This window comes from Talpa occidentalis, unplaced genomic scaffold (assembly GCF_014898055.3).
Source record: "Talpa occidentalis isolate TD23 unplaced genomic scaffold, MPIMG_talOcc4v2.1 talOcc4.3, whole genome shotgun sequence".
Lineage (NCBI taxonomy): Eukaryota > Metazoa > Chordata > Mammalia > Eulipotyphla > Talpidae > Talpa > Talpa occidentalis.
Window position 1 is genome coordinate 81,807,813 of NW_023603184.1, and position 26,399 is coordinate 81,834,211.

A 26,399-nucleotide genomic window follows, 5' to 3' on the forward strand; every position below is an offset into this window, starting at 1 on the left:
ATGGCAGTAAGATCCTTAAAATGGTCCATTAAAATTCAAACCATGTATTAAATAAACACATTTATGGAGCTGTGATGTATAGGAATGATTATACAAATTAATTGCAAATTTAAACTTTGAGCATGAGGAAAAGATTTGATTGTATAGACTCAGTTGTAGATACAATTCAGAAGCAACATAAACATGTATCACCAGGGCCTCCCTGGTCGTGCAGTGGTTCAAGTCTCAGCATTATCAAGCTTTCTATAGTCACTGAGGCATAAGTTCAATCCCTGGCCAGAGAGCTAACCCACATGGTGCAGCAGACCTTTCCTGTCTCACCGGCTGCTCCCCTCAGCAGTGTATTTCAGTAGATCTGCCTGTTCTTGTCCCCACTCTCTATGGTGAATCCTCTCACCTCACCCCCCCACCACCAGTTCTTGTGTATAAATAAATAGAAACAAGTCTTTAAAAATATGTATCACACAACTAAGGGATACATTCATACTTCATATTATTTGATAATGCCCCACCTTTTAATTGTTTTCATATTTATCCCAACAAATACTTTAAGTTTATCCCAGAAGACTTATCACCACTTAAAACTGGCATTATTCCTATAAATCAAAATTAGGCTGTTTACAGAATTTACATATTTGTCTTGCCTTTCACGTTTGGCATTATTCCCCTAGTAGCTATTCTGACTAATCTCAATTCCATTCTATGCAACATTTCTAATGGTGGTGCTAAAAGGGTTTCATGAGGCACATTGAGAGAATTGTTTTAATTTTCTTAAAATAAAAAAAAAAGTCAAGATACTTGTGATTTCACAAGATGATTGTACTGGTCATAGCATGAGCTCATAGTTTCCTCTAAATGCAAACAATACATGTAATGATTGACTTGGATACCACTTTTAAAGAGGTAACATTTAATTGAAATTTGGAACAGTTTTCAAACTAATCTAACTTATCCCATTGGAGGAAAAGACCTAAATCTTGAGGGACAGAATTTAGTTTAATTATCTAGCACTTATATCAAGGGAAAATTATTATGAAAAACTTTAACATGTTTCTAAAGTTCACCATGAGGCTACAGTTGTAACAGGAAGAAAATATTAGCAACTTCAAGCTCAACTTACTTTGTTTTCACTTTGGTGGGAATATGTGCTGAAAGTTGAGACATTTGTTACCCTTTCAACAAAATAACTGAGGTGCTGCCTTTTTGACCCTAGTTGGGCACCCATACATGGAAAGAAGAAAAATGATTTCAAATCAGCGTCCCAATATGTGAGTATGTTTTCTCCTTTTCCTTTTTGGTTAGTGGCCCTCGGGCATCAAAAGCATAAGGTATCTTGGCCTCTTCTTTTCACAGCATGAAAGTCAGTAAAGCTTTCAACAATCTTCTGTCCTTAATAGCTTTCTCTTCATATATATTTTTTCCCAAGCCCCAAAGCAGCCATTAAAAGTCACCATCATCTATCCAGTTATAGACACAGTACAGAAAAAAGCTGAAGCGAACTGTTAGTTGTTGGCATGGAGCCAAGAATTCAAGCATGTTTTTCTGCATCTATTTCTTGAATTACAGAGAATATGTCCCAAAGTAACTGCAGCTTATGAGGATCTCTTCAGTTACTATATATATACATACACACACACATACCTACACACATATATATGTATATATAGAAAATGGATGATACATACACATGCATAAAGAGAGAAAAAAAATGCATGTCAAATGAACTAAAAACTACTAGATACTCAGATTTTAAAAACTCCTCACCAGAGAACATGAAATTTCAAAGATCCTTTCTCCAAGACTAGTAACCTTTCAAATTAAAGTTTCACAGTGTTGCAAAGTGTGTATGTTCCCACTACAGAAGTGGTTAAGCATGGTGATTTAAAGTAAACTCTTTACCTGACTTTAAGTTGGTTTAAAAGAACAGATTTTTTTTTTTAATTTTTTTTTTATAGAGGCATGTTTTATTTATTTATTTATTTGTTTTGTTTGTTTGTTTGTTTTGTTTATACATGCACTGGGTACAGTCAGAAGCACGGGAGGGCGAGAGAATTCACCAGAGCCAGATCGGGGAGCAGAGCAGGCAGAAGGACCGAAGTACACTGCTGAGGGGAGCAGCGGGCGGCAGGAGAGGTCTGCACGCCATGTGGGACCCTCCTCCGGTGGCCGGGGAGCAGCCAGGGATTGAACCGGCGCCGCAGAGGCTGCGGGCAGCTTCGCAACCCAGCGCTCAACCGCTGCGCCACCGGGGAGGCCCTAAAAGAACAGATTTTTAGGGGCCTCCCTGGTGCCTCAGAGTTAAGACACAACACTATAAAGCAATCCGCAGCCACTGGGTTTGATACCTGGCTGGGGAGGTGGCCCACATGGCGCAGCAGACCTCTCCTGTCTCGCCTGTTGCTCCCCTCAGCAGTGTATTTCAGTTATTCTGCCTGTTCTGTTCCCCACTCTGTCTCTGGTGAATCCTCTTATCCCCCATACCTCTGGCCTGTACCCCAGTTCTTATATGGATAAATAATCTTTAAAAAAAAAAAAAACAGCTTTTTAAAAATCACATGACTATCCAGTAATCTAAATTACTATCTCTCAAGCATAAAATGACATTTAAGGACCAAATTTGACAAAAGTGGCCCTACAATATTCTCACCTATTCTAAGGCTTTCTGCTTCTCTAGTAAACCTGACTGTATTCTCTGTAAAGTTTTTGCTTGTTTCTTTAGAACTGAACTTTCAAAGCATGACTCATTTAGATTTTACTGTCTCTGAAGTCCCTATTTTCTAGAGCATCATGTGCTAGATATGATCTTATAGGTTTTCAAATTTGGCTTTGTTTATGTATGTACATGTGTATATGTGTAGGCATGTTTTACTGGGCCTTCCTTTACCTACAAACATGATACTAACTTGTTTATTTTGGTTGAGATGTATAAAGAAATAAGATAATTCAAAATAGTGTGCATTTACATGAAAAGATTTCATCATCTTATTTTTAGGGAGAAATCAAAATAACAATGAGATATCTGCTCATACCTATGAGAATGGCTATTACATAAACATAAGAAACAATAATTGTTGAAGCAGAAATAAGCCTTGTACACTGTTGGTGAATTGAAAATTAGTATAGCCATTATGGAAAGCCATATGGAGAATTTTCAAAAAACTTAAAATAGAAACTTCATACCATATACCAATTCTGGGTATTTTACCTCAAAAATAGAAAAACACTAATACCCATACCTTCATGTTTACTGCAGGATTATTTACAATAGCTAAGAACTGGAAACAATCTAAGTGCTCACTGACTGGTGAATTAAAAAATGGATACAGTGGTGTACACACACACAGGGACTGGAATACTACTCAGTTGTAAAAAAGATAAAATCACATCATATCTAATAATATGGATGTACCTATAGGCATTATGTTTTATGATATAAGTCAGGTAAAGAAGATATACACCATATAATTTAATTCATATGTACTATAGAGAGTTAACAGATTAGCTAAATAATACAAAATTATCTAGTTGCTTATAAAAATAATTAGCATAACTGAAGGGAAGGGAGAAGGAGATAGGAATATCAGAAAAACAGGGTTAATTTTATTTGAGGAATAGAATTGGATTTTTAGTGGTGAATTTAATGTGCTATATATGCATGTTGATTTTTATGTTGCACATCTGAAACATATATGTTATAATGCAATATTACTTCAATAAAAAACTGCATTTAGAGTTATTTTCCATGTTTTGAAATATGTGATATTATTTGTTATAATAAAATTAATTAATTCTAAACCAGACATTTCTGTATTGAAAATTTGTTTCTTGTTAAGTTATTCAGAGCTAGTCTACAAGGGAAAACCTCAGATTGTTTAATCTTCTTGTTAGCAGGCAGAAAGAGGAGTACCACAGGACCCCCAAACCTCTAAATGGGTTCTGCCATCTGCCACATAAAAGCAACATACTTGGTGCATAAGACTTTTAATAGAAAAGAACTTTAATAGAATTAGCATGCAATAGACAGGTTAACACAGTTTCCCCATGAAGTGCCCTAAGTTACTCATCCCCTTGTGGGTAATTTATGTTCAGCGAAACAGGTTTAGACCAAAGCAGGGCCACTGAGGCCCAAAATCCTGCCACATGTGTAAGGTACCTTCTGGTGGGGAACCATAGGAAAGGGGAAGAAGTGACCTAACAAGTCTGGCAGGAAAAGAGCAAAATCAAAAGTACAAGTCAAGAAAACAGTTGGCATTGTCGGCCTCCCCATGGGTCTCTCACCCATGTCTCCTTCCATGTGCCCCCAGCCCCTGGTACAAGTCAAGCTAAAAAGCATGTGCAGCTTCTTCACATGTAGTTCCATGTCCCTCCTCCAGGCCATTTACTTAAGTCCACCTTTTCTCAGCTTTTTGTAGCTTCTCCTTGCAGCTCAGCTCCCCACTTCCTTGGGTGGGGCAAGGAACCTGGGGTCTCCCTTTTCTATGGGGATTACACTGTTACACTCAGTAACACTACTACTTGTTTTCAACCAGTATATACCAACACCTAGTACGTCAGGGCCTTTTCCATTTTTTATTATTGAATGTGATGAAGCAAAGGCCAGGAGGAAGCACATGGAATAGGGTTATGTGAAGAAGTTGCACTTGCGTCTCAGACTTGGACTTACATCAAGAAATTTGGGCACATGGAAGGAGACACTGTAAGAGACAGAGACATGGGTGAGAGATCCTTGGGGAGGATGCAATGGCAGCCTCAATCCTGATGTGTATTTTTGATGCCAAGAGGTTTGAAGAGTGGGTTAAAAATTTGCAGAAAAACAAAGTTCAGGGCAATATTGGAAAGCAGTCAAAAGAATAGGAGAAGGTGAACTAGAAAATGTACAGTGAAAGAAAGTTCTGAAATACATACTACTTAGAAGTAGACAAAGAACCTTCAAAAAGAAACTAAAACGAGGTCATTAGCTATTGTTCTCCATGACACACACTGTTGATAAAAGTTGCTATGGAAGTCAGAAGCTGTAATTTGTATTCAAATGCCTCCTATGTTAACATGGACAGTCACCTCCCCCCTAATAGCATTTTAAAAGTCATTATATTACTTCATACATCTTGGGGATTAACTGACCATTTTTTTTTTCTTTGAAGAGCATGAGGCAAAAATAAAACACTATAATTTTCTAAGTACTTTCTACTTGAAAAAAATACATGAGTTTTGGAAAATGTATACTAATATGTTACATTAAACTTCTAAAACTAGCTATCAGCACAAATCCCTGCTCCTTAACTAGAAATAGCACCATTGATTGTTCATAGATGATACTGGTTTTCTTTGCTGTCTTAATGGTGGATCTTGATTTTCCTGAAGAAAAGGAAAGGACAGTGTGACATCACTGAGAATGCACCTTTATATTAGTGTTAACTGGTATACAACTAAGTTAGTCAGTATATGTGAGGAAGGGCTCTAAATAGTTGTGACTGATTTTGAAAAATAATTCATATTTATTATTCAGGTTAGTATTACCATCTTAAAAAGTGTGGTTATATAACAGTGTGATTCCCCAAGGAAGTGTGGAGCTGAGCTGCGATGAGAAGCCAGAAAAGGCTGGGAGTAGAAAGGAGGGCTTAAAAAGCAAAAGACCCAGAGGAAGCAGTGTAGTAGACATGTGAAGAAGCTGTACATGCTTCTCAGACTTGGACTTCTACCAGGGGCTGGGGGCACATGGAAGGAGACACTAATGGGGGAGAGACCCCTGGGGAGGCTGATGATGCCAGCCTCTATCTTGACTTGTATTTTTTGATTTTTCTCTTTTCCTGATTGACTTGCCTGGTCCCTTCTGCCCACTACTGATGGTTCCCTCCAGAAGGTACCTTAGATTTGTGGCAGGATTTTGGACCTCAGTGTCCCTTCTTTGGGCCAAACTTGTTTGGCTGGACATTTATCCACAAGGGGATGAGTCCCTTTAGGTATTTTATGGGAAAACTATTTTAACCATATTCTTTCTTTTTTCTCTATTACACACTAATTTCTACTGAAGGTCTTATGCGCTCAGAGTATGTTAGCTTTGATGTGGCAGATGGCAGAATCCATTTTGAGCAGGCAGGGGGTCCTGGCGTGCCCCTCATTCTGATACCTAACAGTTATATATTTTGTCCATTACATTTTATTATTCAAAGATTATTTTCTTAAGGAATTTAAATGAAATTAATGTCAGTAGCCATAGTTAAGTGAACTGTGATAAAGGACAAAATTTTAAATCTTTTTTTCATATAGAGATACTGGGACTCTGAGGTTAAAACTTTTGATTTCTCTACTCTGTAATGGTAAGTACCACCAAAACAAAACTGAGCTAAACTGACAGAAAAAGAGCAAAAGTGATATATGAGATATGAAGAGATCTGCAACTGAAATTAGAAGTCCTGTTTACAACCCATGATTGTACTAAGTAAACTTAAGCTACCCAAACTGAAGGTTAACCCTGTTTTAAACTTTGGATAATTTGAATATCTTTATAAAAATCATTATGGCTACACTGTAGTCACACCTATTCAAGAATCACGTTCCAGGGATCATACCTTTTTCCTGTTTCTGTGAATGAAACATGACTTAAATTAACAAACTGGTGTTTTCCCCTTCACTTTGCCATTTGTTTAAATTTCAGCTTAATATTTTTTATTCAAGAACACAAAAAATATAATTTATAAGCAGCATTATTAGTCTAATTTACAGATACTTTCCAATTTTGTGCCTGCTACTATACTAGACAACATCAAGGAAACAATCTTTAGTGTATCCTCTGAATTTCTGATTTTTTTAAAAAGTAATTTCTCCTGTTTTTCCCTCTGCTATAAAAAAAAGTTGTTGCTGAGATTATAGCCATGTATTTTAAGGGATAAATCAGGTATTAAAAGGTCTGTTTGCTTATTTTGATTAGTTTTCTGTCATTAAATCTTCTGAGGGGCCTTCCGTGTATACTGACCTGAAGTGAGTAAAACTTTAACCAATGGAATGATGTGTTTCAGCAAGTGAAAAAAAGCTTATAAATTTCAAGCAGGCATTGTATATAATCAAGTACCTTATGTGACCTTACAGAAATCACCGTAACTATCTATAAGAGCAACCTCTACTTAGGTATGAAGACAATAATAGTCAAATTTAATATGAAACTTCAGAATTTCATATCCAAGGACATCAAGTCATTCAGAGACAATAAAGTCATCTGCAAGTCCAATATAATCTACACACCTCCAAAAATCTAAGAATCACAGATTTCTTGGACTTTATGATTAATGGAACCTATGATAATGTTTTAATTAATTATGTTTCAGAACAACTTATTTTGGAAGTTTTACAGGAAATAATATGCAAACCAAAGGAAAATGCTATACTAGGTACCATTTTTATTGCTAGAGATGTGATATTTATTATTTATAAATGCAAAGTGAAATTGACCTATGCTGTGAGTTCACTGATTATTATCGTGGTTATTGGCAAAGTATTTCTTTTTTTTGAATCTTTTAAAAAAATATATTTATTCATGCAGACAAGAGCTGGGGTGTAGGCCAGAGGTGCAGTGGGTGAGAGGATTCACCAGAGATAGAGTGGGGAGCAGAACAGGCAGATTGACAGAAATACACAGCTGAGGGGAGCAGCAGGTGAGTCAAGAGAGGTCTGCCGCACCATGTGGGTAGCTCCGTGGCCGGGGATTGAACTCGTGCTGCAGTGGCTGCCAGTAGCCCCAGAGTGCTGAGACCCAACCCCCTTCACCACCAGGGAGGTCCTGGCGAAGTATTTTTTATTCTAACAGAGATGTCATCCTCTATCCATTTCTCCAAATAAACTAAATACATGGATTTTGTAATGCAGAAACAAAATATGGGACAAATATTCAAGAGGTGTCTTGGATTCTTGTAAAAAAAAAAAACTTATTTATAGACATGGACAAGTGTGACTAGAGCTCATATTCTTGTCATGTTGGAGGTGACATTGTGCTACATTCACCTAAGCCCAGCAAAGATCAGCCTCTATTTACTTCAGTCTCTGCCTACAGAAGGAGCCCCTGCTTAGAAGGATCCAAATGTGCAGGATCAATATTTACTTCTGACATGCTGAGGGAAGGGGAATAACAAAAGTTGTCCCAGATGGAAGTAATTTGAGGTTTCTAAACATTTAACCTTAGTGTTAAACTCTCAAACTATTTTAAACTACCTGAAAATTTCATCCTTTTTAAAAGGTTAAACACTTTGATTTTCCTTTTTTGGTTGTTCATGTTTTAAGTTAACATGATCAATAACATGACATTCAGATCTATTACAAATATCATAATAATTATTGCACATGACATCCTTCATAGTTAAATGTGTATCTTATATCAAGCTAAATTAGAAAATTATCAACTGTCAGAAATATCCAAGCATCCCAATAATTTTGTAACATTTTCCTAAGGGAATATAAAGAAAGGAAAAATAAAAGATAAATTTTGGTAAAATTTGGAATATAGTCTGGAAAAAATAATATGCTGAATAGTAGTCAGATGAAAAATATCCTATGATTAATTTCAGAGAACTCTTTCTTCAGTTCACCTAATTACCTTAATATCTACAAATGTTTCTGGAAATGTAAGATTAATGAGCTATCCATAGACTAATGTATAAATGTGTGCCACTGAAAATAAAGAAGGTAGTTTGCCATATCTATTCAGCATCTTCTCTTGAATACCTGCAGACTGATTCCAGATACTCAATTTTTCTAGATAAATTTATATGATAAAACAAACAAACAGGGTAGAAGAGGGTTTTACATTGAAGAGAATAAAAGTCTATTCAGCTATTTCAGTCTATTTGCATTAATTTCAAGGGCACTCCATTTGTTACGTATGTTGTCATAGATTTAAATAATTTTAAGGATGAATTAAAGATTAGAGAAGACCTCATATTTTACATTAAATGAATGATATATTTCTTCACTATAGGCTACTATTATTTTTTTTTTTTGCTCCTGATATATCCAGAAGGAAACTACAATCTAAAGAAATGTTTAAAAAATATTCATACCTGATACAAATGCAATAAAATAAGCTGAACACTCAGTGGAAAGGAAGCTCATACCTACAAATATCACTGAAACTCCAGTTAATCAAGGCATCAAAGTAGCTACAGAATTTATACAGATTTTATTGAAAATAAATCTCTTTATCCTATACTCAAATGTATGCATGATTTTCTCATAGAGACTTTTTCCTCCGTCCTCTGTAGTTTTTTTTATAGAGTATCTCCTGCCCTCTTTAGTCCAGATTTTATAACTACATTTAGGGAAAAGATCTAACTCTACAGTTAATTCTCACTTTAGTTTCTTCTATGTCTGAGTGAAAATAGGTCATTATTAGCCATTTCTGGCAAGAGCAGTTGACAGGAAACAGGACAGGAAATGATATAATGATTCCAGAATTGTATATTTCCCTTATGCCCTGCTGTATGGGGAATGACCTTATAGTTAACCAGGAAATTGGGAGGTGGTTCTGAAATTGAAACACTCATACTATCGAACTTCTTTGTCATTTTGGTTGGTCCTCTTCACTTAAAGGAATAGATAATAATTCTGGGGCCAATAAAACTGATAAATTCAACAAAGAAAATATTTGCTAATTTTATACATGTATTTCCAGTTTTTTGAGTAGACTACTCAAAGCACACATTAATAACTAATTAGCTAACACTAGGCATATAAACCATCTAAATATTAAAATAGCAAACTTCTAAATGCTTCAATATTTATGGACTTTAACTATTTTCTCATGAAAATTCAACTTTGATGCTATTTATTATTAAATACATAGTTTTTTATTTACAGTTAAATCACTGTTTTAAAACTGCTTAAGATGTGTGCTTTTATATGCCACATAATGATAAATTACATTAATATATGGTCCATTGTTCATTTTCTCCCTAAGATAGACGATATCTCCTGGATGAAATATACCCAATAAAAATGACATGCCTAAAACTCACACAAACACATAGGCACAAGGATACAAAAGCATAAAATGCAAACTCCTCTATTTAAAATTTTATGCAACTACAATGCCAGTTAGTTCCATTTATACTTTGGGGTTGTTTAGAATAACTTTGTATCTTTAAAAATAGAGATCCAATTCAGGACCTTACCAAGACAATTAATTGTTGCACAAACAAAAATGCAGAATCCATCACAGGAAATCCAGTGCTCAAGGTGTGCTCCTAACCAGTTCTGTTACTCCAGCATGGTATTACGCCCTTTAATATTTTAAAACACTTAACTATTTTATTTATATTGCCTTACTCATTAACTTCAACCTGTATTAAATTTATGTCACTAGAGAATCAAGAATAACAAATGTGTACAAATTTAACAATTAACCTCACTATGTAATTGCTTAGAATAAACATCCTGATTAGTTAGATCACTATTAAATTTTAATCAATGTGAGTGGGTGTTTCTATTTTTGATTGGGGATTCCACACGGATTTTCTAAGCAACTCCTTTTTGTATATGAAGTTGATGTTTACAACTCTTCATTTTGTTCCTAATGGATTATATCTCAATTTTAAGTAATGCCCTGTTAGTGACTACTCAAAGGCATTTTTCTTTAACAGGAGCTTTCCTTGTGACATTAATGATAATTTCCTTTTACAAATATTTGATTTTCTCTTGGTGTTTAAACAAATAAAAGTATGTAGAGATATTAAAATGTGATAGTTATGATATTTTTTAAGAAATAATTTCATGCAAATATATTACTTTGTATTTTTTGGTAAAAGTTTGACATTTATTCTAAAATCAGTGCTAATTATTTAGAAAATGAGAAATTTTTAAAAGAAACTATTCTGTGATTTAACCTTACACAAGACAGTATCAGAAAATAAGTGATAATATCTAACAATTCTGATATTCAAAAAGGAAGCAATTTTTTTTTTTTGCAGGAAGACACATTCTATTAAACCAGGTGTATAAATGTAGGATTTTGATTTTGTTTTCTTTTTTTGATTTGACAATCTCATTATCAGAAATAATCAAGACAAATGTTTAGAACTATTAGCTCCCTTTTAACATTATCTGCTAATTCAGTAATCTATGAGGGACAGGTATAATGGCTTTTGCAGTAACAGGGTTTCTTACAAATATAATGAATTCTGTGAAACAACAGGTTTCATTGTTCAGAAATAAACTTTGTTAAAAAGTAAAATACACAGATATTGTATTCATGAAAATAAAATGTTTTTTTTCAATAGAGGAATCATATTTTCTAAAAGCAATCTTTGCATTTTTGGTTATGGTCCAACCGTACTTAATATGACATTACCTTTTTTTTTTTCTTTTTTATTGATGAAATTAGTGAATGAGTGCAACATTTTTACATTCATTAAGAAAATGAAGACAGGCCTGATTGTTTCAGAGGGAATAGCCATTAAAGTGTATATTGAAATAATAATGCATCAATGATATGTAATTCCTTCTCTGGAATAAGTTAAAAGAAACATTTTTAGTAATATTAGGGTTGGTGAATATTACTGCAAATTTACAATTCTTTTTGTATTTTTACTAATTTACATATTTAATTGAAGTACTGTTTGGGTACCTGCATCAAGTATTGGATATGGCATTACTTTGATCTCTTAACCAGAATAAAGCACTATTGAAATAACATGCTGCTTTGTTGCTTCTGGTATAGTTTGTGTTCCACAATTTCTCTTTAGTCTGTGTTTCTTAAATAATTACTCTGCTCTTTGAGAAGTTACAATTTTAATATGCAACTATGTAAATCTTCAGATAAATCAAGTAGTTCTCCTGTAATTAACCATTTCTAAGAAATATTTGCATGGACACAACAGAGAACTCAGTTTTAGAAGTAATGATGACAAAGTTGTGAAATTACAATCCTCAAGAAAGTTAAGGACAAGTTTAAATGTGCCATTTGCTTTTCCTTTGGATCATTAAATGGTTAATCCTAACAAGCATGGGGGTGAGGAAAAAATTAAAGTAAGGGCCTTGTGATACAATGACACTTGCTCTGTGCTCTTACAGAGGAAAAAAAAAAACATGATGATAAAACAGCACAAAGTGGAGTGTTATGAATTTTATTAATGACTAGGAGACAGTGCGCAAAACATCAAAGGTCTGTGGAAAAGATTAATGACCCCGTGTGAGACTGTTTAATTACCTCCAGCTAATTAGATTCTTGACCAAATTTTTAATATCTGCATTCCTTCTACAGCCTAATTGAGATTCCACATTATTTATCAATCTTTCAAAAAGCCCTTAGTGGGCTGCTTTTTTAGTTTTTCCCTTTGCACTTTGACTCCATTTATGGTCAATTATTAAATAAATAGCAAAGTAACTATTCCCCACAAATTGTATATGTGGAACACTTTATGCCTGTTTATTTTGACTAGGAGACTATCATTGGCATCTTTTCTACATAATGAACCACTCCAACTAATAAACTGACTAACTCCACTGTAAACAACATGGATAATATTTTTGTTATCTGGGCTGTGCTCAGGAACTCCTCCTGTGGTTTCTGTAAATTAGCCTTTGCAATAGTCAGTTAATCCTTATTTTAGTTTACCTTGGTCTGGGCCCAGAGACTCATGGAATGTTACTGTACAAACTAGAGAGAACAACTCAATCATTTTTTTTTTTTTTGGTAAATTTAGATTATCTTCGTGTTCAGAAAGTCCTAATGCATGACAAATTGCAATTAACAAATGTAAACTTGTTCCTTTTGAAATACTGGAAACTTCTATATGCACACACACATGCATGCATATAGAATATATTACTTATTTGTATTGCATTATGTGTGTGTGTTTGTCCCCAACACACACCATTTCTAAAGGAGAAATATTTGATCAAGTATAGCATCTCAATGGAAGAAGAGGACAACGATAAAAAAACCCACTAATCACCCAGAAAACACTGGTGACATGGATTGGCCTTGACATAAATGGAGTAAAACAAGATGCTCGAATACAGTATGGCCAACTGAGTTATATGAGGGTCCAGGTAAATTTTACCTCTAGTTATTAAATCTGAACAACATATATTGGGCTGAAAAATAACAGCAAATTCTCTACTATTAATAATGATTATCTTCTGTCTGTCTCTTAGTATTGGTCTTATATTCAAGGAAAATTAATAAAATACAGAGAAATGATCCATCCAACATTTATAAAAAGGACATGATGATTTACACAATTTATTTCATAAAAGTTGTAACATCTCCATCATAACACAGGTAGTATGGCAAGAAGAGACATAATCCTTTATTTATTTGTTTGCTTATGTATTTATTTACTCTTTTACTTTAAATTATATTGATTTTTATTGAAGTAATGTTGGTTTACAATATTGCATGTGATTTAGGGGAATATGTTTATATTTCTTCAGATATGTATTAATACAACGCACCACCAAAGCACCCATAATCCTATGCTATAGTCCACTAGATCCACTTGACCATTTGAAGGCCACCCCACATTCCCTCTCTGGCAGCCTCCATTCTCACTCAGATTTCCAGAGTTTGTTTTGATTTAGTTTTGTCTATTTCTTTGTTTTATTTCTTTCATTCTACAAATGAGTTAGATCATCTATATTTGTCTTTTTCCTGACTTATGTTACTTATCATAATCTTTTCCAGTTACATCCATCTCAAACGACAAGATTTCACCTTTTATATAGCTGAGTAGTATTCCATTTTGTATATATATCACATCTTTATCCACTTATCTGTCCTTGAGAACTTAGGTTGTTTCCATACCTTGACTCTTGTAAATAATGCTACAATGAATATAGGAGTGCATGTATCCCTTCAAATTAGTGCTTTGCATAGTACAGATAGATATCTAGGAGTGGAATTTCTGGTCCTTATACATCTATTTTTTAATATTTTGAGAAACATGCATAATTTTTCCATGGTTGCTGGGTCAATTTACATTCCCTCAGTGAAGGGAGGCTCCTTTTTTCCCCACACTCTCACTAATACCTATTTCTGGTTTTTGTCCTTTTTTTTTTTTTTTTGATGTGGGCCATTCTCACCAGTGTGTGGTTTTGATTTGTATTTCCCTAGTAATAAGTAATGATGAACATTTTCTCATGTGCCTTTTGGTTATCTATATGTCTTCTTTAGAGGAGGGTCTACTTTGTTATTCTACCCATTTTTTATTTGTTCATTGTATTATTTGCCTACTTTTCATTGAGGTATATTAGTTCAATATAAATCCCAGATATTATCTCCTTGCATAATAATTTATTTTGCTTAAACTTAGCAATTGTTATAGTTAGTGTATTGTACCCATTGTTTCATTTTATTCATACTAATGGTTGTCTTTTAAATGAAAGAAAATTGAGGACATGATTCTAAGTTTACACCTATTACAAAAGTTCTATAATTTCAAGTTTCTCACGTCTGTAGGACTTAAATACTTCTCTCAAGTGTAGTGCAAAGTTGTACATTCATGAGCAGATCTAGAGCCTCTTATAATAACTTCACCTTAGAACTGCTTTATAGTTGTGACAATGATTCACACAGATCAAATTAGTATTAATAAGAGGAGTACCAACTTTCTATAAAAATTCTCATGTTAGTGAAAACAAATAACAGTGATAAGATATGGGGAAGTCCAAGAGGTTAGAATATTTCACCAAAATAGCATGGCATGGAAATAATTTCCTGCTAATTTCCTCTGCATGAATGTAGAGAAAGCTTTGTTATCTGAGACAAGATTCAGACCAATGAGTGGACAGATGGAAAGCCAACATTTACATCAGTTAAGTGTCTGAACACAAACATAACTCCATCACCCAGGAATGTATGCCTGAATTTACACTTCGGACATCTTCCCTCTTGTAAAAACAGAAGAATTTTTCCATTGTTAACATAAATATGACTGTAAGAGGGCAGAACAATATCCACACCAATGCATCTTTATGAAAATGAGATTTCAAATTCTTTTTCCAGATAAAGTTTCTACAAGAAGAAAGCAACATGAAAAGATTGGGCACCTAGTTTCAAAATACAGAAAGGAGAGCACGAGAAAAATTATAAGATGCACCAAAGTAAATCTTGATTTCTTCTTTATAACCTCAACCAAGATCAATCACAGTAGTCTCTAGGATTCATTCATGGCAGAAGAAAGGGATATAATGTACTGTGTTTCAGGCAACTTCCTGAAAATCATTTTCAACATACGATTAGAAAATCTAGTCAGGATCTTACACAGATTTTAGAATAACAGAGAAATCTCAGAACAGGCCCCCATTCTTAGTTTTGGCCTGAGCTAACAACATTTATACATTGTCTTAATCTACACATCCACTCACTTCCTCATTGTTTTAAACAAGCTTCTTGTGAGTGCTGATATTGTGTGTGACTTCATCAAATGATTAATCAAACATGATTCCTGTCTTTCTATATTTGCAATATAATAATAACTTATATATTATCCATACATTTGAACAGATCTAGGGTGAGTCTACCATTAAGTCTATATCCAAAAAAAAATGCAGAGGGATATCAATAAAAGTTTACTTTCTCTTTGCAGAAGTCCAGGAATTTTCATTGATGGTTTTGGCACCAATTCACACTCATTTGCATTTACCATTCAGATTCCCCTATTTTGAAAATCAAGGCAAAAGGCCAGTAACATTCAGATTATCTGAAATGACAATGAGTATATAGGTCTCCCTTCCCCAATCCTATACCTACCTGGAAAAATAATTTAAAAAAAAAAGTGTTGACTTCATGATTAAATCTGAGAGATTATCAAACCCAACTTCCAGACCACACTGGAAATCCATTTTGCAGCATCCTTCATAGAGTTTCCTTTCAAAAATCACATCCCAAGAGTCAGGCCACTTCAAGTTACATTTTAACACATCATTAGTTATAATGCTGCCATTCATGCTTATTTACTGTGCAGCAATTATTTAAGCAAACACTCTAAATTTCTCCATATAATTGTTATAATTATAAATTCTTATAATTATGTTCTCAAAAACTGAAGGACTAATCTGGGAATAATTTCTCACCATCAGTTTTCTAGCTGCCATGCTTTTGCTTCATATTAAATCACTCTGTAATTTGTTGGAAATACCAATAGATCTTGGTAAGAATTAGGTTGAGACTTTAAGTAAGAAGATTTTTTACAATCATTTAGTACAAATTATAGATGGTAAACTTATCAATGAATGAAACCAACTAAATCTGAAATACCAGGGAAATAACATTCTTACACAAAGTTGGTATACTTTTTGTATTGAGTAATTACCTGATATAAAGCAAGATCCTGAAATCTTTCATGTCCTTTGTTCAATATTTTCCATTATAAAATTAAAAAATAATAGCAAGGAGGAGGGGGAAGAAAAAAAGCTCAGGTATTCAAACTGTTACAACATGATTGAAAAGTTTATTGAGCAATAGTGCAATGGTCTTTTATGAAGGTAGCAGAAAATATGAAAATATTACATGATAATGAGAAATTATTGCAATTATCATCGTAAGCAAAAAAATGAGAGACATAAAATATACATATCTAGAAGTCTATAAATTTTGTTTATTTTTCCCATCCAATTACTAACCAGGCCTGACCCTGCTTAGCTTTCCATATCAGACAAGATTGGGCACATTCAGGATGGTATGGCCATAGACTATTTTCTTTATTTTTGAGGAAAAATATTTCAAAAGGGCATGCATAAAATAGATGCCTTTCTTTAAAAAACTTAAATATAATCTGCTTTCTTTAAAAAACTTAAATGTAATTTGCTATCTTATTACATACTTTAATTCATGGGAAAAATCTGAAAAACTACATAAGCTATAAATATTAACTCTAGAAATAAAATGTTTAGTAATGAGTATATATTGTATCATAAAAATACAAATTACAATTAGAAAACTTAAAACACATAGATGTAATCTGGAAGAGAACAATAAAATATCATAAAGGATTTCTTTTGTATCTCTATTTTTTTATTTTTCTAATTATCAAAATAATTATATTTTATAATCACAAAAATGTTTTAATTAGGATATTATCCAAATAAATAAATGAATTTATGAATTAAAATCTCACTTCAGATAAAATCATCTAAGTTAAAAGCACATATCCATTAATATCTAAACTATAACAGTAACATAAAAAGAAATTATTTCTGATACTTTCATATATTATTATCAACATTTCATACCAATAAGTTTTAGCTACTAAAATATCATTCAATCAAATCTTGAAATATATGCTTATAGATATATGAATTGATTAGACAATTTTAAATTTTTCCTTTCCAAGACATGCTAGAACTGGAATCACACTGAGTGTAAATTATTCCTAAAAAATGAAGTGTCTATTAATTTTAAATCCATTATTAGTTGTTCTTACATATTCATTAAATGTACATAAAACAATAAAATGTACCATTGCAACAGAGTAGATATGGAGTTTAGTTCACTAATGTTGTTGATACTACTATTTAAAAGGTTTAAAAGGAAGATATATGTATGCATGGGTATGTGTCTGTGTTTTCACTGATTGTTACATTTCATGAGACAAATCATCAATTCTATAAATAGAAAGAACACAAAAACTAATCAATAAACTTGATAAAATGCATGCCAGTTATTTTATACTATTTGCTCTCAAATAGTATATCTTTGGATAATTGCTGCTACCTGTAGCCTAAACTATTAACCTTTCAACCTCAGTAAATTGAGATTTCCTAACAGAAAAACCACACTACCAAAAGGAAGCCACATTCCTAACAGGAAAGAGAGAGAGAGCAGTTTCTTAATCAAGACCGACTACACCACACTCCATTTGAGAGTTCAAGAAAAATTGTGTTGGCATTTTTTATTTTCTTTCAAAAACAGATTCAAGCTCCTAAATGGGCTCTCGATCTTTGCAGCCATGAAAAACAGCAGTATTTCTAACTTTTCACCTTTCAACCAATGTGTCCCTGTAGTATTCATAGTACTAATGAAAGAGATTCTTGACAATGTCACTACAGACCACCCCAGAAGTGGAGTCCTGCCAATGTAAACCATTATTACAGCACTGACCGCTCATCTCTTGCTGTGAGGTCATTCAGAAACTTCCCCTGCTTCCCTGTTGCTCACACTGTCTCTGAAGAGTGACACCCTCCCTTGAACCATAGAAACTGAGGCAAATCCCCTGCAACTGATTCCCATCCAGATCTCTATGGACAACATTCACACTTTGATGCTACTGAATGGACTTTCTTTCTTTGGGGAGAAAATCAAAGAATGTTCAAAGAATAAAACAAGTTGCTGATGACAAGAAATGTCCAGCAACTGATGCAGTCTTTGCTTTGGAATTTTCCTCACATCCTGAGTTTATAACAAGCAGGGAAATTCCTTAAGCATAATTATATAATAATAAAAGTCCCAAATAATGTAAGAGCTATGTTTTTGCCAGAACCACATTTAAATTTGGGGGACAAATATGATTTGGGTACAAATTTAGTCTTCATCTATGGCTACTGGCATGAGAGGATTTAAATGATATGAATAATGGGGCCTGGTGACTATTAGTCTCTATTAAATAACTGTGACCTATCACACACAATTTGTGTAGAGTGTACAGAAAGTTTAGGTTGCTATTTTTTTTTGAGAAATTGCTATGCAAAGATAAGGAAACATAGATAAGCAAACATTCACTGTTACAAAGAAACAACTCATCTAACCATTTATTTCCCTAAAATAACTATCAAATATCAGATATTTTGATATATGCCCAGATCAACACAGGTTGATTTTTTGGAGTTAGGGGAAAACAAACAAACAAACAAAAAAATCCTCACTCATTGGTAAAAGTGCTTTCACCCTCTGTCAGATTAAATAACTTGGACCCTCATGTTCCCATCTTAACACCTTTCCCTTTTAACTTCCTGCCCTAATTTGTTGATTGCATAACATCAAGGATAAATGGTTGTTCATTTTATTCTTTAGTCAATAAATCAATTCAATTTAGACTCAGCAGTCCCTTATATCCTCTTCATAGAGAGTGATCACCATGACCCTGAATGGAAATATTCACTTAAGAATATAACAGGAAGAGAAAAATATTTGTCCCTCCTCTCACAGAAGTAAATTACTATATAGATAAATAGGCAAAAAAAAAAAAAAAAAAAAAAAAAAAGAAAGAAAATGTGAAGGAAAGGGTGCTGTTTAAACCATGAATAATTAATTCTGCCTAATATTGGAGAAGGAACAAATGCAAAAAAGAAAAAAAAAAGAAGGTTTTGATGGATAATTAGAACTTTCTATTGGGGTAAGTATAAGGCATTTCAATGTATGAGGATGGACAACAGATCATGTTAATGTAAAGAGCCATGGAGAGAAAGCCCAGCAGGCATTGGAGGCAGTGAAGTGCTAGTAAATGTTTAACAACCTGCTCTTTGGAAACAAACAACATCATGATGTCAGTAGGAGCAGTGTTGGGTAAAGACACACACCATTTGCTGTCATGAGCCACTATGAGCAAGCTCCAGCACACCACTGGAGCTTTGCAATGTGGTAGGTCCTCAGTCTTCTTATGTAGAAAATAAAAACAACCAAACGTTTATGAAAATTCTTAATTTCATCAAGCAGTGATTCTAAATTTTTAGCCTTCTTTTTGGCAATAGGGGTTGGGGGAATCTCCTTCATTTATTGAATCTGAACAAACCTGGGAGGTAAAGATGATGCCCCAGTTGGTGGGTTGTCACCTATACACTCACAACTATTTACGACTACAAGAATCACTCAAAAATAGTGTTGAGGGGAAGAAATGATAATAACAAAATGTATTAACGGGGTAAGATGAGGGAGAGCTAGGGGGAGGGAGGGAAAGACAGAGTGCTGGTGGTGGGAGGGAAGGAGACAGAGACTGATAGAGTGCCACACATTGGGGCAGTGGGGGGGGGGGGCTTGGGTGGGGGTGGTATTTAGAAGCCTGGGCAGTCCAGTCCCCATGAAAGAAGGGCCTATTGTGGATCTTTCAGCAGGTCAGTCCCTTTCCCAGAAGACCTTTCCCCTTAGAGTCTCAGGGTAAAGTTCAACTCCTAGTCTAAGTGGGGGAAATGGTGTAGAGCAGATCAATCCAGGAGGCTGGCCAGCAGTCCCAGAGAACAAGGGCTCTCCAATAGTATCACAGTGCAACTGTATTTGAATTTAATAATATTCCTGATCTGCTCAGAGCAGCAGAAAAGATAATCAAGCTTGCTAAAACAGGGTAAATAAGAATTGCCAGGACCATCATCAAGGTGAAATGATTATTGACAGGACTAAAAGAAGTTTAGTTGGGGACAGTTGTTGCAAATGTTCTTTTCCAGGTTCAGGACTATAATTTGAAGGGTTAGGGTGGCCTAAATATGAATTCTCTTCAGTGGAGTTCCAATATATGGATAAACGTCATAAAGAAGTAGGCTATTTTCTGATTAAGCTTGAAAATACCGGTTAGTTCTTGTATGTTAGAAAGAAGTAAAAGCAACAACACAAAAGTCTGTCACTATTTTATTAATAGAAAAAAAAGCTAGTGAATAATGATGAGTTATTTAAACAAATTGCTCATCTCATTAATGCAGAAGCCCCAAGCAAAATCTTTGCAATGTCTAGTAAGTCATATGAATGAAGGCAACAGGGCCAAAAGAAATACAGTGAAAACTGAGTATCAGGGACTGATCAGCTACAGGAGTGGCTACCTTTCAAGCATGGTTGTCATGGAATACAGGTCCCTTTAAGAAAAACTTGGATTTCATGTAAAATTTTCTGATTCTTAAATCCTGGCAAGAAATTTATATTTTAAACACACTGTGTGGGCCAAACAAAACATGTCAGTGGGCAGAATTTTGCCTGTTAGCCACCAACTCGAGACCTTTGCTTTCATTCATTCTAAACAGTGCAATGTGGTTTGTATTATGTGGTATTGGCAGGCAGGTAGTATGAGGGGCTAACGTGCCTGGATTTATTTTACTTATTAATTACTTTATATCCTGCCTTGTTCCCAGATGTATTTGAGATAGTTATTAAAAAAATCATACAATAATATGATAAAGTAATTGAAGTGAAGGGAGAAAGGACTGAAATCATAAGAGCCCTAAGGAGGGGTAATGCAAAGAAACAAAGGATATAAAGTGCCATAACATTATTTAAGATGAGATAACAATACCCCATGGAACTTCACAGCAAATCAAAGAGGGAAAAAAAAAAAAACTCTGAAAGGTATTTATATCACATGTGACATAAAATATGCTAAATAATTAAGAGAAATGTGGCTTTACAAAACACTGAGGCTTGAGAAAAATTTCTGATAAAGGTCTATTTTCAGCAACAGAAGAATTATAATATTTTCATTCCAGAATGTTTTGATTGTCCCATCTCCAATAAATGATTTTCAGAGCTCTGTGTCAAAAACCAAACAAACAAACAATCTTCTTTTTCCTGCCCATTCAGGAACCCAAAAAGTAGAAACTTCCCCATCACACTAGTGGATTCACCCATCTCTGCTAATTATAAAATATGCAGCCAACACTTTAGTTTAAGCAAGAGTAGTTCTGGAAAGTAAGTTCCAATTAATATTTATGAAACACCCACAGTATGTTAAATATGGTGCTAGGTATCTCATATTTTACAAAGGTGAATAAAAATGTAAAAAGTAATCTGCCATTAATGACCTTTCCTGCTAGTAAATAAGTTTTCAAACAATTATAAGACAGCATGCTAAGTCACATTAATGTATATATATAATACATACACTATATCTATCTATCTATCTATCTATCTATCTATCTATCTATCTATCTATCTATCTATCTATTTATCTATCTATCCATCCACCTACTCAAAGTCCAGGATGACAGAGAGAAGAGTGTGATTATTTTTCTCCTGGATGTATGAGAAGAGATTCCAAGATTATATATAGAAAGCCCTTCAAGTAACTTTGAATGATGATTAGAAGTTTATAGTTGTCTTGGAGAAAGGGAAGAAACTTTCAGGAGAAATGCAAAAATACTTTATGCATACAAGAATTGGGATGTAGGCCTGAGGTGTGGGAAGTGAGAGGATTCACCAGAGACACAGTGGGAGCAGAACAGGTGGCTTAACTGAAATATACTCCTGAGGGGAGCAGCGGGTGAGACGGGAGAGGTCTGCTGTGCCATGTGAGTCAGCTCTCTGGCCGGGATCGAACTCATGCCGCAGTGGCTTCATAGTGCTGAGACTTAACCCCTTGTACCACCAGGGAGGCCCTCAAAGAGACTTCCAACTAGTCTTTCTCAGAGGTGCACACAGCAAATTCTGAATTATATTCATATCACAATACTAAATACATTCTGGTCCCTTCAGGTTATTATCCCCATGGCTTCCATATGGCTCACCCCTACTGCCCCATGTGTTCCAATTATCATCCCTCTTACATACACAGTTTTAAGAAAATCAGTATATTCTATGCTGGTTTTCTTTCCTATCCACTATGGCTTCAAGTTACATGGCACACGTGGCAGTCAGACACTGCTATGCTGTTCAATACTTCAGAAACAGACTGGTTATAACTAAGAATTCATTACTGCCCTTCAGTCATATTTCCTGACTGTTTTGATTAGACTTGACTTTCTTTTGTTTTCTTTTTACATCTTTAGTTGTTACACATTTTTTCCCCTTACTGATTAGTTTTGGCAAAACAAACTCTCTTTATTCCCTTTTTAAAAAAAACAAAACAACATAGCATTTTGCAAACTTTTTTTCTTTACAAGTGTTATGGATCTTATTCCTCCTTGGGAAACAGTACATCAGTTTCTCAGAGAGTCTTACAGATTAACGACACAACTATGAGTATCCAAAATAGTAGTGATTCCAAGCATTCTGTCTAATTTTTCTACTCTTACCTTGTAGTAGTATAAACTCAGCTAATGGAAGAAAATGCTTAGTCAGGAAGAAGAGATATTTTTAGTATTATACTAAATTCCATTACTTTTTAACTCTACCTTCTAAGACTAGAAAAACAGATTTAGCAACAGAGCACTGACATATTTCTGTGATTGCTTACATATTAGATTCCCTACACATATACTTAAATGTATGAAGGAGAAAAAGAATCAGCTGAGAAGTGCAGACATGTATTAGCACACACACAAAAAATCACAGTCTCAGAATGTCCATAAATGTGGAAGAAAAAAATGCAAAGGTATAAATTCAGCCCTGTATTTCTATTTTGAAGAACAGGGTGGTTTGCATTCTAAAAAATTGGTTATGAGCTGCAGTGTCAATAAGAGACACCAGATCTTACATGTAGGTATTTTTAGACATAAAGAGACAGAATGCATAAGGAGTTCATCGAGCAGATTATTTAGATTTTATCAGGACCAGGGCTCTAAATTTAATAGGAGTGTCTTTCCTTAAACCCCAAAGTTACAAAGAAGTACCATGTTCTAGTGAATAAATAGTACATAGTAATCAATTTTGCCTCTCTTGATTTGAATGTATGCTCCTTATTCACAGTTCCTGGCTATTCATTAGAATAGTATATAACTTTTCTCTGAAAAAGAGTTTCTAAAGAAAATGTTTCCAAAGAGGAGCTAGGTTGTCAGAGATATCAGAAGAACAATAAGTAATTTCTCAAAAAAAAAAAAAAAAGAGATCAGGAGAGGAAGACTCAAGGAGTTAAGAATTGCAGGAGAGTATAAGATCTTTAAAGTATAGAAGAAGAATTTCTTCATCAAGTGGTGGGTAATAAAACTGCAGAATTTGAAGTATACAAGAAACAGTAAGAGTACCCAGCAATAGTTTTACTGAGACTGCATTCTCTCTCCAATTACAGCATCTATATCTGGTCTTCCTGGAAGCCTAGTGCTTAAGTCTCAGCACTACCACCACAATGGCCTGAGTTTGATCCCTGGACAGGGAGCTAACCCACATATAGCACAGCAGACCTCTTCTGTCTCGCCTGCTGAACCCCTAAGTAATGTATTTCAGTCAATCAGCCTACTCTGCTCCCCACTCGATCTCTGGTAAATCCTCTGGTAAATCTTCCCCCACCCCATACCACATCCTATGTCTCTGGCCTACACCCAGTTCTTCCATGCAAAAATAAATAAATAAAATCCTTTTAAAAAAATCATTTATTTCTGTCAAGGTCAATGTCAGCCATTTCAGTATATAGCAAGAACCCAGAGAGAACACAATCTTTGAGACAAGAAAAAACCTACTCCCCTGGCTATTAATAGATCAGTCTTAGATCCTAGATTTGTACCCTGTTGGTTAGAAATTAGATATTCCAATGTTATTGCTTAAAACCTTCAAAAAGTGGGTGAGGAATAGTAAAAATTGTTGAGTCAAAGTTAAGAAAAAATGTAGGGGGTTATGTTGACCCAGGTCTTTGCATTTATTTTTTAAAAATTGGTTAAAAATAAACCCATTAATTTAGGTCTCTAAGAACATCTTGGGTCCTCACTTAATAATAGAGCTGGCAAAGCTGCAGTGAGAGAAACAAAAGAAAGAAACTTAGTTTTCCTTTTAACATACAATTATTGTCCTACTAAATGTAAATTTAATCCCTATTTGAGTTGTAATTTAAATTGTGACCAAAAATATTATAGCCATGTTGACTACTTCTAATTAAATCATGTGGCCTTATTTTAATGAAGGGAGAATTCAGAGATGATACCAATGGCAGTAACAAGCTGATAACTTGTTTTTCACAGTCAACGTATCATTAGCATTTGCACACCAGAAAGAAAGTCATTATTTTTTAGCTAAATTTTTAAAATTAAAGACTAGGTATATGTAGCATAGTCAACCTCCATGTTTCTTTCTTTCTAAATGCAATTTGAAAAAGACATAGACTAAACAAATTAAAACATGCAAAAACACACCTGGTCTTTATCTGACCAACAGCTAAACCTTAGCATAAGGACTACATAAACTTATCAGCTTTCCTTTGTTCAGTTAGCATTCATTGTCTTCTGGGTTTATTTTTTAAGACTTGGGTTATGTGTGGTAACCACTTAAACATTTTAAGATTTGTTCAGCTTTAAGGAATAAGATATAAATTGTTTACTGAATCAGGATATGAAGAAGAGAGCTAAATTCTCCTACTTTTAATATTTCCCTTTGAAATCTGCTCTTCTGGACAGAAATTTCAAGCAACAGTTCCCAGGAAACATATGGAGAATCCCACTGGAAATATTGTAAGGTAGATTAATAATTGCAGAAGCCGGCACGTCTGGATGTTGTTTATGCTGAAGAATCCTGCATTCTTTATGTTTTGAAATTATTCTATTGTAACCATTTTCAGATTCGTTTAGTTTGGCAATGTATTCTCCTCTCCAAAGGTGTCTGCATTTATTTGACTACAGAAAATATTTACTTTAGTAAAGGGCAGCTTAACCTTTGTTTAAATTTGAGGTGAGTTAAAGGTCACCATAATTATTTGCTGTATTATTTGTGTCAGATTTGAATTACTATGAATACAACACATGCTTTGCCCTTTATCATGAAATAAGCTAAAAGAAACTCAACTTCTGCATCCAGCCAGCATATTTTATGGAACCAATCAGTGTTGCAGAACATTTTCAAGGTTCTCTCTTGGACTGTGATTGACTAAAAGTGCTTGAGGTTAAGGTCCTTTCCCAGAGGGAGGGAAGGAGGCGATTTAACATGGCAGCTCACTCTCCTCCCCACCCCCAGCTATGTTTTTGATGGCTAGCAGCCAGCATATGGACAAAGTGGGGTTCAAGGCTATTAGTGAAACACTGCAAGAAGTCACATTGAAAAAAAATATAGAGACAGGGAACTAGAAGGGTGGAATTGCTGAGCATAGGTTGATTTCAAAACAGATACATAGAATTCTCAGGTTTTCACTGAAGAAACAATCAAAGTTGAAAAAAATGAGAAAGTGATGAAAAAGTTTTGAACTTAAATAGGTTAGGGTATAAAATAAGTGAACATTCTTTCTTGGCCTGTAACCCCAATTATGGAGAGAAAATAACGTACCATAACACACTGATCCCACCCTTATACACACATAGATACATAGATACACACACATCAAACAAAGTATTTATGCCTAATTCTAGTGTTAAAGAAAGAGCAAAGTTTAATTAGCAAATGAACTATGCTAATAGCAAATGAACTACACTAATAATTCGGAGTTTGTTAATATTAGGAGAATGTTTAATGGAACAGACATGGGTAGCTCATGGAGTTTATACTTCCAAATCAATCAGCTGTTGCAAATGAAGAATATCCTTTTTCCCTCATATAATGATAATTTTATCCTTATTTTTTATTATGTGTATTAAGACTAATCACTTTATAGTACAAAGGAAGCATCTGGCACATGATAAGTATTAAAAATATTAGCTATTATTTAATGTTA